The 15,189-nt window shown below is 39.1% G+C and overlaps 1 protein-coding gene and 1 long non-coding RNA gene across 5 annotated transcripts in view; one reads left to right on the forward strand and one right to left on the reverse strand.

Moving 5' to 3' along the window:
* Nucleotides 1-15,189, reverse strand: part of LOC102082101 (uncharacterized) — a 138,585-nt gene that overhangs the window by 102,091 nt on the left and 21,305 nt on the right. For all 4 annotated transcript variants that reach the window (XR_002058019.2, XR_001224274.3, XR_002058020.2 and 1 more), the window contains exon 2: nt 2,215-2,282. This is a non-coding gene — a long non-coding RNA (uncharacterized LOC102082101). The remainder of the gene's footprint in view (nt 1-2,214; nt 2,283-15,189) is intronic.
* csmd3b (CUB and Sushi multiple domains 3b) overlaps nt 1-15,189 on the forward strand; it is a 361,413-nt gene that overhangs the window by 34,013 nt on the left and 312,211 nt on the right.

Here is a 15,189-nt window from a genome sequence, read left to right on the forward strand (position 1 = left end):
CCTCAAAAATGACTCAATTTATGTTGACTGTGATAATTTCGTCTGTGGGTAGAAAATTGCTGGATCAAATCAAGCCTGCAGCGGGACAATCAGCAGCTTGTCAGTGTGATCACTACCACAATTCAAATGATGCATCTTCCTTACTATTTGCAGATTGTAACTGTTCTAGTTAATCTTGACTGTGTCTCAGCCAAATGTGTACCTCTCCAAACTCTTGAAGAACACTCTACTGATGGCTGAATTTTTGTGCTTTGTTTCTGTTATACTTGAATGACAGAGTTGGTAAGTCTAATCAGTTGGTTTAAATTACTGCATTGGTGTAAAGCCACCTGCTGTAGAACAGGGAAAAATTTATGGTTACACAGTGTGTTTCTTAGAATTCTTGGACAGCACAGCACTCTCTGAAATCCTTTTCAATTTTGTAATATGAGATAAAAACTCATTAGACTGAGAGCAAAATAGCTTATACAAGCAACTGCTAATGGGGCTCTGAAAGTGTAATGCTACCATTAAACTGTAGATATACTTGCATCAGTTGTGAAACAAAGGAGCAAAGAAAAATCTCAGATAGATGGAGTTTCAAGGATGAAGATAGTGTACATATTCTAGTAGAGTATCATTTATTCCACTTGGCTTTTTTTAACATAAGGATACGGGGTTGCTACTGGTATCATATCAGGATCTTATAGTAAATATAAAGAGACCATTAATATTGGAGAATTTCAGAGAAGTGAAATCAGACAGTCATGTAACAACATGTGGGGAAAAAGAGTGGATCTAATTTTCTACCTACTATTTGCAAATGCCATCCACTATAATTTAATTGTTAAAAATGAAAAATAGATTTTCTTTTTTGTGGGATTTTCAGACTATTGATATAAATCTTTGTGAAACAAAAAAACATCGTGCAAGCAAAGAACACACCAACAGTTACCCATCCAAATGGCTGTGAAACAGATTGAAATTGTCACTGACTAAATTTAAACGTGGCTTGGCAGTCAGGCATGGTGTGAATGCTGAACAAGATTTCTGCGGGACTGATTTGTGATTATAGATATGAGTGCTTGTTTTTTCTTTTTATCCCACACATCCCAAAATTCATTATATGATGAATAAATCCATTTTAAGATGAGTCATGAAATATTAGGGGTTTTGTTTTAACAGAGTCATATGATTTTTTTAAATGCCTCCCTTTGCAAATAATTATGTAAGGTGAAAAATAACTGCTGATGGGTTGAGCAGTAATGATGAACTGCTATTGCACTCTTGTTTCCCATAGAACACATTGATTACATCGATCATTTCTATGTGAACATCCCAGGTTACATATGTTTGTCTCCATATTATCGCCTGCCTCTGTTCATTCTAGAGAGCCCATTTGGTTTTAACACATGAAATTTATTCCGCTGTCAGTTCTCATTGGCTACTTGTGCTCTTTTAAACGGTAGCGCCAGCCAATAGAGTTTACTCAAGGTTACGATGTCATAGCAGGTGTTTCCTGAAGAGACGGAGTAAATTAAAATGGGCCAGATGACTCAGCGATCCTCAGCAACCTGACGCACACCTACGCGCACATGCTCATGTGTCTTCACACCCACACAAACGATGCACAAAAACAAGACACAGACGCATAAATATTTTCAGCGTGTTACTCTACAAACTTTCAGACATCCTCCCCCTCTTGCTCCTTCTCTTTGTCTCTCTCTCCCACACAAACACACTCGAGTGCACGCACACGCATACACATACACACACACACACACACACGTACACATTTCTTCCTTTTTCCGCACACAATATGGCTCATGGCACACAGAACAATGAATAGTGCAATGAGTGGCATGTACAGCTTAACTTGGGCTTTGGTGTGTGCGCGTGTCTTTGTGTCTGAGCGTATTTGATGTCAGCAGGGTTGATTCACACTCACTTACCCCCCGACAACTGGAATCATACCACCCGCCTCTTGACGAGCTCACATCAATACACACACACACACACACACACACACGCACACACACACAAAGCTAATTAGGAGTCTTCATTATTGTTGGATTATGCTGTTCAGCTCCAGAGCTACAGGCTTTTCTTTATGGGTGCAAAGGAGCTAAGGACTCTTAAGTACATTTAGCAGACTGCTAGTTTGACTTAAATAATGGATTTGTGCACAAAACTATCTAATAAAGCAGTGTAGCATTACACACGTTGGGTTCTTACCTTAAAATTGATGTTTTGGATGACAAGCTGCGATGTTAGTAGTCTAAGTAAAAGGCAAATGGCTGCATCTGTAGAAAGAGAAATTTGACAGTAATTATGATAGTAGCACATCGATAGCACTCAAGCCTCCCTTGGGGATGAAAACCACAAACCCTGTGGTTGAGTCAACCTTCCTCCTAAACCACTATACGACGCCCGAATGTCTCTATCCCCAGATGTGTCCACCAGCTCTTTCCAAGGCAACCTAAAGCATCCCCAAGCCAAATTGGACACAGTATTTGGAATAAGCCCTCCACTGTGTTTTAAGTCCACCTGAGGGAAATATTCAGGAAGGAAGTTATTAACATATCTGGTCCACGTCGTTTGACTACTTTGAATCTTAAAGAGCACTAATTTGTCCTAGTTCTCTACCCATGTTCTGAAGTAAGCAGTCACCTGCGAAAGAACATTTTTTCAGCTATGTCCAAACGTAGCAATTTTAAAACATTTTAAAAAACACTTTATTTACAGCCTCTGCAATCAGCGCTTGCTTGCTTAATTTTAGTTTTTTGTTTAATTTTTTCTTTATGCCCCTACGTAGTGTGACCATAATCTAACAGACGAAAGACAACACCATGAACATATTGAGTTTATATTGAGTGTCCATGTGCTTATATCAAATTGGCACACACTGTATGGAAACTGGCGTTACGTGTCACTGCTCAAGGGCACTTTGGTAATACTGGGAACTGAACCTTTTCATTATGTTGGCTCTTCTATCCAATCAGCCACACTCAACTGACGCTCTCATGGCTCTCCTTCCCCTCTTTAAACCGCCCTGCTCCACTTTGCTTCTCTCATAAAAAATCACGAAGTAAAATGTTTTGCGTTTTATGATGACAGCGTATGTGTGTCTATTTATGTGTGCACATGTGACAGTACATATTAGTGCAGATGTGTTTGCCTCTGCTTGTGGCTGCCTGGCTGTGTATTTGCGTGGGTGTGTTTGTGTGTGTTTTCCAAGTGTATTTTCTTGTGTATGTATTACTGTTAGTCACGACTCTTCACTTGGCTGGCTGGTTGCTGCCTCCTTACATCATCAGTCCAAAAGATCTTTAAAACTCTGCAGCTGCTTTTGATTAAAAAGTGCAATCGCATTTAGTGAATATTGGTTAGTCCAGATTTTTACTTAGCAAGGGAATTTTTTTTATAAATTGTGTCTATAGTTTTCAGGAAAAAACAAGTTATAATACAAGGACAAAAAGGTGGTTAGTTCAATCAGTTAGAAAAAGTGTTCCAGCTGTGAACAGCAGGTCAGGCTGGTTTCTATTTATTATTATTTTCCATCTTTGTATACTCCAGTTCACAAAGACTCTTCTCAAGGCCTTTATATAATAGGGTGCAGACGAAACAATATTAAAGAGAGAACCCTGATGATCCAAACATCCCCCATGAGCCTGTACTTGACAACAGTGGGGAGAAAAAAAGCACGCTTACACCAGTAATAATACTTTTTTAGAATCAGGTTCAGGGAGGGCAGCTATTTGGCTCAATCTGTTGGCAGGTGAGGGCAAAGTGAAGAGTAAAGGATGAGCACAGATGATTGCAAACAAAATAACACACAACTCTGGGTAAAAAAGGAAGTACACCATTTATAATTCTAAGATTTTACCAATTAGGACATGATAAAAAAAAAAAAATCATGGTTGTTAACATGTTGTAAAATTTGTTAATTTAACAAAAATTCAGCCAAAATCCAAACGCAATATGTGGAAAACTGAGTACACGTTTACTGTTTCCACAGGAATTAGGAAGGTAAGTAGCAGCCAGGTGCTGATAGTAAGTGTGAACACCTCTATGAAAGCAGAGGTTTTACCAGTTTGCTGATCTGTAGCATTCAGGTGGGTGTTAACACAATGCCAAGAATGAAAGATACCAGGTTCAAAGAAGCAATTGTTGCTGTCTTTCAATCTAATTCACAAGTGGGACATTCAAGACCGATCTTCCCAGGAATTGATGTCAAAGCAAATTCGATGCTCATAAAAGCGCTACATCTCAGACTCTACAGACCTCAGTTGTTAAATGTTAGAGTTCATGACAGCACAATTAGAAAGCGACTGAGCAAGTATGGCTTGTTTGGACATTTGCCAGGAGGAAGCCTCTTCTCTCTAAAAAGAACATGGCAGCATAGCTGAGGTTTGCAAAGTTGCATCTGAACAAACCACAAGAGTTCTGGAACAATGTCCTTTGGAGAGACAATTCCAAAGTGGAGATGTTGGAATCACATTTGGTGAAAGCCAAATATGATTTGGGCTTATTTTGCAGCCATAAGACCTTAGCATGTTGCAGTCATTGAGTTTACCGTGTCCTCCTCTATATACCAAAGTATGCTAAAATCAAATATGAGGTCATTTGTCTGACAGCTAAAGCTTGGCTGAAACTAGGTCATGCAAGAGAAAAATGATCTCAAGCACAGCAGCAAATCTACAATAGAACTAAGCCAAACTTTTTGGCTTTATGTTCTGATATGGGAAACCTTAGAGCAGATGACATAGTTTGAACTTTCTGTGTATCGTGACTGCATATTTATTCCAAACTGCCTTCTAAAGGACGTCAGAGCTTTCTAAAATGGCACTGTGTGACTTTTCTTTCCAATATAGAGCTCTCCAAACTAGTCCATTATGCAAAACAATGTTTTTATGTATGAAGCAGCCATAAAAAGTAAACAGCGCCTAGAAAGTCCTGACTTTATGTAACTGCATGACTAACGGTGCGACAAACTGCAGACAGCCACTTCAGTTTGACAGTGGCTATGATGACGATCAAACTGTGCATGACAGCCATGCTCTACAATGTCCAGCATGACTATGAAGTTACTGGCAACATGTGTTGTTACTTGGAATCCAAGTAACAACACATGTTTGCTTTATTTAGCGACAGCAGCAAACTCATATGGTGTTTTGCTTGTTTATAAAAGACACTGCTCAAAAACTCCATCTGTGATGCTGACTGAAATGCGTTGGACTGTTTCTTGTATGATGTACTGATCGCTCATTTAGCCTAGGACTTTATAAGATATACATGAGTGACTGGCACAGATTAAAATGTCCACATTTGCTTTAAACTTGTGCAGAAATCCAAATAAGCACAGAAAAACATGCAAAAGCTATTTGCTATACGTACATATAACATGTGGAGTGCAGGAGAATATTGAATCCCAAAGTCAACATTACAATTTAAAGCTCTGGAAAAGGAACAAATCATCGCCCTGCAAGTATACGTATGCATGTGGGTGTGTGTGTGTGTCAGTGTTAAAGCCCCAGGTATTAGCTAGCCTAGTTTAAGGTGTCATGTGAACACACACAAACATTGAGATAGCATCATTCCTGAGGGCCAAAGTTGTGCTGACCAGATGAGTTGTTTTCCTTTCATCTAATATGTGTGCATGCCTAAGTTTAAGGTTTGGTTGTGTCTTGGGGTGTGCAAGTATGATTTTGTTTTTACTCTGCGTGCATGTTTGGTTTGTGGTTGATGGGTCCTATAGGGTCACGGCACTGACTCAGCACTTTAAGAACTTTCAGGAGGACTCTGCGCCTTTGAAAAAGTGAGGAGGACAGGTGCCGCTAGGCTTTCTTAAGACGTGACAGGGAAGAGGTATTTCATTTCACAAACAGCACCTAATAAGTGAAAGTGCTCCTCTTCCATCTTATTTAACTTTAGCTGAACTCGTTTTTCAATAAGCCCTCCTTCACATTTCTGTCTCTTATAATCTGTTGGAAACAGTGAATAATGTTTTTTCATTCTCAGAGGCAAGTTTGCTAATGAATGGAGACTGAAGAGTTCTACTAATTTTCCATTTCATTGTAATCAAATTTTTTTTTGCCAGAATGGCAAGAATCAAATGTGCCTTTATTACCAAGTGTGTGTGATTCCTTAGTTTCAATGCAGCTCCTGTTTTTTTGCTGTAAATTTTTTATGAGTCATTAAATTGTAATATTTTCCTAGAAAATGGTGTAGTATTAAAATGATGCCATCCAACTTTATTGTTCTTTTGCTGTTCCGAGTTCACTTTAGCTAAGGGACATGTTTTAAAGCTGTTTGTAATGTAGAGCTGTACAGTGAAGTGTTTTTTGAAATCTTTAAAATTATTTTTAGCACATTTTCTAAAAAAAAAAAGAAGAAAAAAAAAGTCAAGGATTTGAAATTTTGATCCATGTCTTTTGTATGTAAGTCCCTGTGTGTGCACAGTATTTGTGTGTATGCGCTGGTGTTTGTGTGTATTTCCCTTTCAGGGTTTTTGAAAACTGCAGCTGTGATGAAAGTAGAAAAGAGATGGAAGAGAAATATTCATCTAGCTCTGTCTCCCACAATCCCTCTGTATGTTTCAGGCCCATTGCCAGCCTTCTTTCTGTCTGTTTCACTATGTTCCCCCTCTTTGTGTCTTCAAGGTAAAAAGCTGCTCCCTCATTATGCATGTTTGTGCATCTGAGCACTAGAGAGAAAGAAAGGAAGGAAGTTTGAGCTTTGGATTTGCAGACCTGCATGCCGTTATGCTTTTTTTTTTTTACTGTGGTCCTTTACATAAACCGACCTGGAACACATTGGAAACCTTGGTTAGTAATGACATGACATTTTTACATAAATGTCTCTTAAGAATTGTTAAGTGTGAAGTGAGAGGAATGAAATGCATTTTTATTTATAAAGCGAGTATGTAAGAGTGCAGAGTAAACTTCACCATGACAGATACAAGTGAGGGGTTTACGATGTAATTATGCTCAATAAATAAACCAAAGCAAAAGGAAGGAATAGGAGAAGCAAGCTGTGGGCACTCCTGGCTGAGAGAGACTGGAGAAGACGGGGAGAAAGACAAACAGCGAGCAGATCACAGTGCAGTGTACTCGAGACAGAGGAGGAAAATATGGAGGTACAAAAGGGAGACCACAGTATGGTATACACATGAGAATGAGGAAGCGAGATGAAGCGAGTTTTACACATTTAAACATTAATAATAATCTTCAGGGGGAAAACCATCAAGGTGCTGTCAACATGTTTGAGAGAGACAAGAGAAGATCTTGCAACATGCCTTCTGATTCCATGCCTTAGTCTCCAGCGACTCAACAGATTCCACACAGGAAATCAAGTTAAACTCAATACCTAGAGGCTAAATGATTGATAATAACGGCTCTGTGTATATTAAAAGCTATTACCAGTATTCATAGAGGCTCTATTGGAACATTGGCATTGGAAAGAATGGGAGAAGAGGGGATGAGCAAAGAGAAAACATGGTGATGGGATGCTCCCGGGATGTTACGCTTGCATTCATTCATATGTATGCTTACATATGCTCACACATCAGGGCACTGACACAATGATTTTTAAGTGAAACAGTTCAGGTCATCGGTAAAATATAAATCACTGGTTTTGAATTGCTTGTGTTATCCACAGATTTGAAGTTGTTTTCTGTTGTGTGATTCCAGTTTCTGTTACACAACATGGAAATCTTTTATCCCATTATTCTGCATCTCACTTCTGTCCTTTTATACTGCTTTTGAGAACAGACTCTTAATTTTTTTGACACTGCTCTCTTACGCCTCTGACATTCTTGCGCAAAACTTTGATCCCACTCCTGTCAGTGTGACTGCACACAGAATATTTTTGGTTGTGCAAGGAGGTTTTTTTTAAAGCATCTTTAGTTGTTTGTGAGCTTTTTTTTTTTAAACTTTTGTTTCTCCAGCTCTCTGAATGCTTTCTCATTATCTTCACTGCACAACATTATCATGACCAACCGATATTTTGCTCTTCTTCCAAGCATCTATTTGGCTGCGTAACATTTTTCAGTTGTTCCCAACAGCTTTTTGTTAGAAATCTACCTTCTACCTTTGAAGAAGCTTTACTGCATTTGCCTCCTTTCCCTCCCCCCTCTTCCCCATGCTGCAAAGTTCCCGTGCACCATCAGTGCTCCTTAACTTGTTCTACCCCCTATTGTCATTACCTGTGTCTCTCTCTGCATGACCTCAATTCACAGGCAAGCTCACATCTATTGCCTCTCTGTGTCTCTATCTCTGTCTCTTGCCAGGTGTAGCTGCGCTGAGCTTCAGGCTAATGTGTGTGAGCGGCAGTCTCTGTGTGTGTGTGTGTGTGCGTGTGTGCTTTATGAAGCATGTTTTTAGTATGTGTGTTTGTTTCTCTCTCCTCCTCTCTGGCCTCAATTTCCTGGCAGCCATTCCTTTTCTTTTTCCTCCCTCTCTTCTTTTTCTCTTTTATTTTCACCACATGCATGTTTCTCTCTCACCAGGTATATTTTGTTTTCAGCTTTAGGCTAATGTATGTGTGCAAGAGACAGCGATAAAGAGAGAGAGTGAGCGAGAGGGAGGGTGCCCTAGTTCTTGCAGTAAAGCTGGAGGGAAAATAAAATAAACTGCAATCAAGGCAATAACAGTAAAATCCTTACATCGTAAAGAAATGTAACAAAAATAAAATAAAAACATACCTCGTCTGTGTGTGTGTGCTAAGAGTGTCTCTGTCTGTAGTTATGATCTTAATTGTGAAGGAGATGTGGACCACTCCTTCCCTGCTGTCCTTGCTCCTTCAGAAATACTCACTGGCAACTAGCACCCTAGTGGTGCAAAAGAAAATGTTAAAAAGAAAAAGAAAAAAACTGATTGCGTTAATCAAATGATCTCCTTCCTGGTTTTATTTGGCCTAGCATGGGAGGTTCTTGTGCTCAATTTCCCTCCATATCTTAAGAGATTCCCTCGGGCAGACACATCAAACACAGCAAAGACTTGTGAGAAGGGAATGTAATGGAGTCTATTGATGGAAAAGAAAATTAGTACTGAGGCTCCAAGTAAGTCTGTGGAATGGTGCCCCAATGGCTGCAATCATAATTCATTTATTCAGTGTGATATGTAAAAGGGAAATTCCTCATAGGTTATGTTAGACTTGCGGGACAGAAAAAAAAAATCCACTTGTGATTGGACAGTTTCCAGTCATCAGATGTGTCATTTGGCTTTGACAATTGGATTATGAATCCGGGGATTTTCAAAGATATTTTCATTCAAATTGCATACGTCCCTTCACATCACATTTTAACACGGCATGTATCCCTACTAGAAAACACACACAAAGTCACACAACCTAACACCAGGAAACAGACGTTTGAGCGTAATCAGGGAATGCTGCTCATGCTAGACAAACTTTTTTCTTTACTTTACTTTTTGACTTTCACTTTTCTGTTGCTGTTTGGTTAGGTTTAAGCACCAAAACTATCTAGTTTGGGTTAAATCAGTCAATTCCCAATATTATACAGGTGTTACAACTCACAGCAAGCTTGCTTTTCTTGGTAACCACAGTTATGCATCTCTCAACAGTGACAATTCTAGCAGAGCACATTTACCCGAAGTCTCATTTAATCTTTTCAGACACAGTGACCTGATGAAGTCATTCCAACTACATCACACTTGGAAAAAAACTGTTTTAAATTATCCAACCAGCATATGTAGCAAGTTGGGCGTGAGAATGGGTGTCGTAGTGGCACAGTAGTTAGCGATGTCGCTTTGCCTGGTTTAAATTAGAGATGGACCGATCCGATATCACGTATCGGTATCGGTCCAATACTGACCTAAATTACTGGATCGGATACCGGAGAGAAATAAAAAATGTAATTCGATCCATTAAATGTCAAAAAAGCACCTCACAAAACTTGCAACACGGCGTAACTCGGCGCATAACCGTAGCACGTCGGAGCAGTGTGCGTCATGTGATAGAGCGGCTGTGTGTATTTGTAGCCGCTACCAAACCAGCATTTCATCTCCGAGGAAGTTATCCCAGAGAGAAGTAAAGCAAGTGTGTAAGTTCATCTCTGAATGTTTGTAAAGCATTCCCACGTTAAGCTTAACAACCGATATATGGAGCGACTGCCTCTCCCTCTCCTGCTGCTACTTCAATGGTGAAACTTATTAATGATCAGCTGATCGGCTTTTCTGTCGCGAGTCCGTCTCTCTTCTTTGTTTTTGGCCCACTTTGCACCAGAAAGAGGAAACCAGCGTCTGAACAACAGCAGCACGTTTAACCTTGATAAGCTGTTGTTAGAATTTATTTAATATTACTTTGTAGACCAGGATCCTTTTCTACGTAGCTGACGGCTGGTAACTGTGCAGGGGCGGATCTAGCAAAGTTTAGCCAGGGGGGCCGATAGGGCATGAACAGGGAAAAGGGGGCACAAAGACATACTTTTCTTTCTTATTCTCATTTAAAATGTCTCGCTTTTAATAAATAATTATCTGAATCTTACACCCAAAGTTTTAATCTGATGTAAAATGTATAGAAGTCCATTACTGTATATAGTAACTGTTAAGTCTAATATACCCTAGTAAGCTATTAGGGATGGGTATCGAAAACCGGTTCTTGTTGAGAACCGGTTCCCACTGTTTCAATTCCTTGGAATCGTTTGCCATTTTTGCAAACGATTCCCTTATCGATTCCAGTCGCCCCGAATGACGTCACCACGTTGCGGAGCGTCGGAGCGTACCTGGCAGGAAACACGGCGCCTAAGCGGCTCAAACGCTTAAAAGTTTGTTTATACTTTACGAGAACGGATGACAACAGGGCAACTTGCAATACTTGCAAAGTAGATATTTCATTAAGGGAGGAAACACTACGAATATGCAAAAGCATTTGCTCACAAAACACACGATGAACTTAAATGAATGTCTTTAATTCCGCAACGGACTCGTGAATTCCAACCCAGCAGCAGCAGCGGTAACGTTTGCACGTCATCTCCCGTTAATGCGGCAGGTAAATAATCAACTAACAGTGCATATTATGTTAGCGCGATCTGCTTTATTACAAAACCTGCCATTGTGCATTTAGGTGACCATGATGAGACAGACAGACAGAGTCTGGCTGGCGCTCGCTGGCAGTTGTCGCTGCAGTCTACCGGTAGCATCTCTTTTCAGGCCCGAATGTCACCGAGCAGTGACTAGTTTGTGGTCAAAACCTTGCAGCCATTTGCCACAGCAGATGGTAAGTGAATGTGTTTAATTGTAGGCAGGGACATTACTGGATATTCTTGTGTAATTGCTACAGAATAATTTATGTTATACTTTGTTATTGCTACAGAAGAATATTTATTTTATTATTTTACATTTACAATTTTCCCCGGGGACCCTGTGACACCCCATTGAAGAGCCGTAGGCTGTGGATCTCTTAAGATCTCACTGTTGGGTTTGTAAGGCCATGTTACTCCTAAATTTCTATCTTGTTGAAAGAGAAGATATAAAACAGTTCTAAGCTAATCGACCTTAGTGTTCTCCTTTTTAACAACAAGAATCGATAAGAGAATCGATAAAGAATCGAATCGTTAAACAGAATCGAAAATGGAATCGGAATCGTTAAAATCTTATCAATACCCATACCTAGTAAGCTATAGTACTTTTTCCTTTGGGAAAGTACCATCTGTGAATTCTGCAATTCTGTAGAAGAAAGATGTTGAATCTATTTAATTATTCTTGAAAAATAATTTATTTCTGTGCATTTTTTTTCACACTGCATCAAATTAAAGTTGATTACGTCGATTAAGCATCATGAGGTGGAGGGGGTGGTTCCCTATTATTTTTTTTGCTGGGAGTTTGCAACCCTATTAGCAGAAATATTAAGCAACCTAACTAAGTACTCTTTAAAATACCAGAATAGGGAGGATGGAGTAGGTTTAAGTTTATTAGATTGATCAGTGTTGCTGAACTATGAAATATTTTGGGCGCAGTGTATTTTTTACATACAGGTATAACAGAATAGCTTTAGTGTTGTTGTTTATTTAAACTTGAGTATGAACTTATACAAAATGCAGCAAGATATTAAAAAAACAGTTTTATTGATTAAAAAACACACTATATCGGATTCATATCGGTATCGGCAGATATCCAAATTTATGATATCGGTATCGGTATCGGACATAAAAAAGTGGTATCATGCCATCTCTAGTTTAAATATCCTGACCTTTCTTTCTGAAGCTTGTTTTTGCTACAGTCATGTGATTTTCCTTTGCGAACTCTGGATGCATGTTATATTAATTGGTTGTTCCAAATTGGTTATGAATAAGAGAAGCGTGTAGAATAAAGCACTATGTGAATACATGATTAAATATGGCTTGTAGTCTAAAGTGCTCTCAGTAAAGCTCTATATACATCCTGGTACATCACAGCACAGTTTTATGGCTTACTTTTATGCTTTCACAGATAGCTATACTGAAAATGAAAGTGTATATCTGACAGTTACTAAGGTAACCACCAAGCATCCATTCATTATTTAAATTGGCTTTCCCCTTTTTTTTTTTTTAAGTATTCATGATTCAGCCCTTTATGAAAAGGTATTTATTTGTAAAATAACAATCCATCATCTGTCATTTTTATAAATTTTCATAATTAAGATAAGTATGTAAGATAAGATAAACAGCGTTGGTGACTATGGTTACCAAAAGAAGTAATTCACTAAATATTTGTACTCAGGTATTTCATTGGATGGTGGAAAGCAAGGGCCACTGAGATTAATTGGTTTTCCCTTGGCAAGGGGTTAATGCACATTCACCACTGGGCTGACAGGGGGGCATTGTAAATGATGTAACCCAGAGAAATATCAGCAATCTGGGAAAGCTGCTGTCTCTTCCTCCCCCTCTTTCCTATCTTATCATCTTCTTGTTTCTCCCTCCCCTCTGTGCCTCTCAAGGCTCTCAGTCCCTTTTCTCTCCTCCCATCATTTCCCCCTTCTCTTAGTCCTCATCACATCTGTTTATCCTCGAATACACTCTCTTCTATCATTTTAAACTTATTCTGCTTAGTCGGTCCTTTTTGCATTCATCTTCTTTTGTTCTTTCATCTCTTACTTCATGAAGCTTTTCTATTTCTCACTACTTTCTCCCCTTTCCTTACACTTCGCTTCACTTCTCTCCCCGTCTCTCCTGGAAATGCAGGGGAGAGGTAGAGCAGTTGAAGGCAATATGAGATTGAAAAGAGAATAGAAACCTGAAAAGGATGGATTGAAGGGGGGAGGGGGCAGTGAAGAAGAGTGGGAGGGAAAAGCAAGGAGACGATCAAAGAAAAAGGAGACTCCAGAGAGAGTTCCTGAATTAAATAGAAGATTAAATTGAATTAATATTGAATTGAGAGATAGAAAGAAGGCGGGAGAGTGAAGCAGAGGCAGGTGGATGCTAAGAAACTGGCCCACATAACAACTATCAGAGTAACTAGTTAATAAATATATGTTCCCAGCAAAAGGGTCTACAATGCATTTTGTTTTGTGGGAAGATTAATTTACCTTCTCTTAGTTTCGTGCCATAATGATGTGAGAATAAAAATATGCAGCCTGATAAAAACTTTATACACAGAAAATAATGTGTAAGCCATGATAACCTCCTTTCACAGGCACTATTTTCATTCCCAAACAGAAAATCTGCAGATGATGCAAGCCACAAAATTGCCTCAGCATAATAAGAAATGAATAGTAATTACCTACTTTGCTACATATAGAGGTGACAGAACTGGGTACTGTTAGCTTATTCACTGAATATGTGTGATTGGAGTCAGAGCTGTCATCCCTAATGGAATCGTATGCTTTGGTTTCTCTAATTAGATAAAAGTTGATACTTTATGTTGTAAAGTCATTTAAAGATCTTCCTGCTGATGCAGTGAAAGCTCCTGCAATTAATTCAGAAAGAAACTTGTATTTTTTTTGTATAATTTCATGAAAGCTTTTGATTTATTTTAAATTAGTGTTAAACATGCTTGCATGTTTGTAGTAATTGGAACGCCTTGTTTGGAGGATGTAGTCTTAGGCTGAAAATATTTAACAAATTTAAAATCAATTTTAGGCACTGCATTGTGAGCGTAGTGACTGATTGCCAAAATGCTTTGGCAACTTTTAGGCATTTACTAGCCAAGTTGACACGTCTGCCAGATTTTGGTAGTCTCAATGCTGTGTTAAACTCAAATTTAACCCTGCAGTTTACATGCACAATTTAACCCTGCAGTTTACATGCACAATTTAACCAGACATTGAGGGAACTTGACATAAAACTTGAAGTTTTCCACTATATCCGTGATCTAGGCAACAAGCCTGATCCTCCAGTAAAGTCTTCTAATATTTAAAGAATATCTTAAAGGCAACAGATCTCCATGACTTGAAAGGAGCTCCCCTCAGCCCTGCAAAGCATTTCAGCATCATTTAGCGTTCACCTTAGGATTGCTTTGGTATTTAAGTAGCAGGAAGCAGCTCTTTAAAAAAAAAAAAAAAACTCTTAAGCCCTTAGCCCTCATTTAGCAAAACAGGCAACAACCAAAAACTAGCTTGTAGACATATTAGAGTGGAAGCTGTGGCTATGTCCACACGTACACGGGTATTTTTGAAAACGGAGATTTTCCGTTTTCGTTTTAAAAAATAATCCCGTCCACACGTAAAGGCAGAAATGAAGGAAAACGCTGCTAGGAACATGCCAAAGCAGCAGGTGGCGCTATATTCCTAACCGTGTAGAAATGTTGGCCAATCAGAAGTCTAGAAGCCTCGGTGGGAAATAGTAAACAAAGATGGGTCATAGAAGCAGAACCGAGTGGTATGTGTGGAGGGACAGTAACTGTGTGTGTATATGTAAGCATTTAAACACTGCAGAGAGTACAATTAACAGTAACAGTATTGTAGAAATTCATTTCACCGAAACAACAACGTGGCGCACACTGTGACGTCAAAAAAGGCGCACACCTTTGACGCTGCGTTTTCTCCGTTTTTCTCGTCCACACGTAAATGCAAAAACGGAGTTTTAGAAAATATCCACCCTAGCCGGAGTTTTTAGAAATCTCCGTTTTCAGTGACCAAAAACGGCGTTTACGTGTGGACGAAAGGTGCAAACGCATAGAAAAATCTGCGTTTTCAAAAATACCCGGGTACGTGTGGACATAGCCTAAATGGTCAGGCATAGTTTTATAGGAAATATGTTTTACTAAGAACTTC

This window comes from Oreochromis niloticus, linkage group LG22 (assembly GCF_001858045.2).
Source record: "Oreochromis niloticus isolate F11D_XX linkage group LG22, O_niloticus_UMD_NMBU, whole genome shotgun sequence".
Taxonomy (NCBI): Eukaryota; Metazoa; Chordata; class Actinopteri; order Cichliformes; family Cichlidae; genus Oreochromis; species Oreochromis niloticus.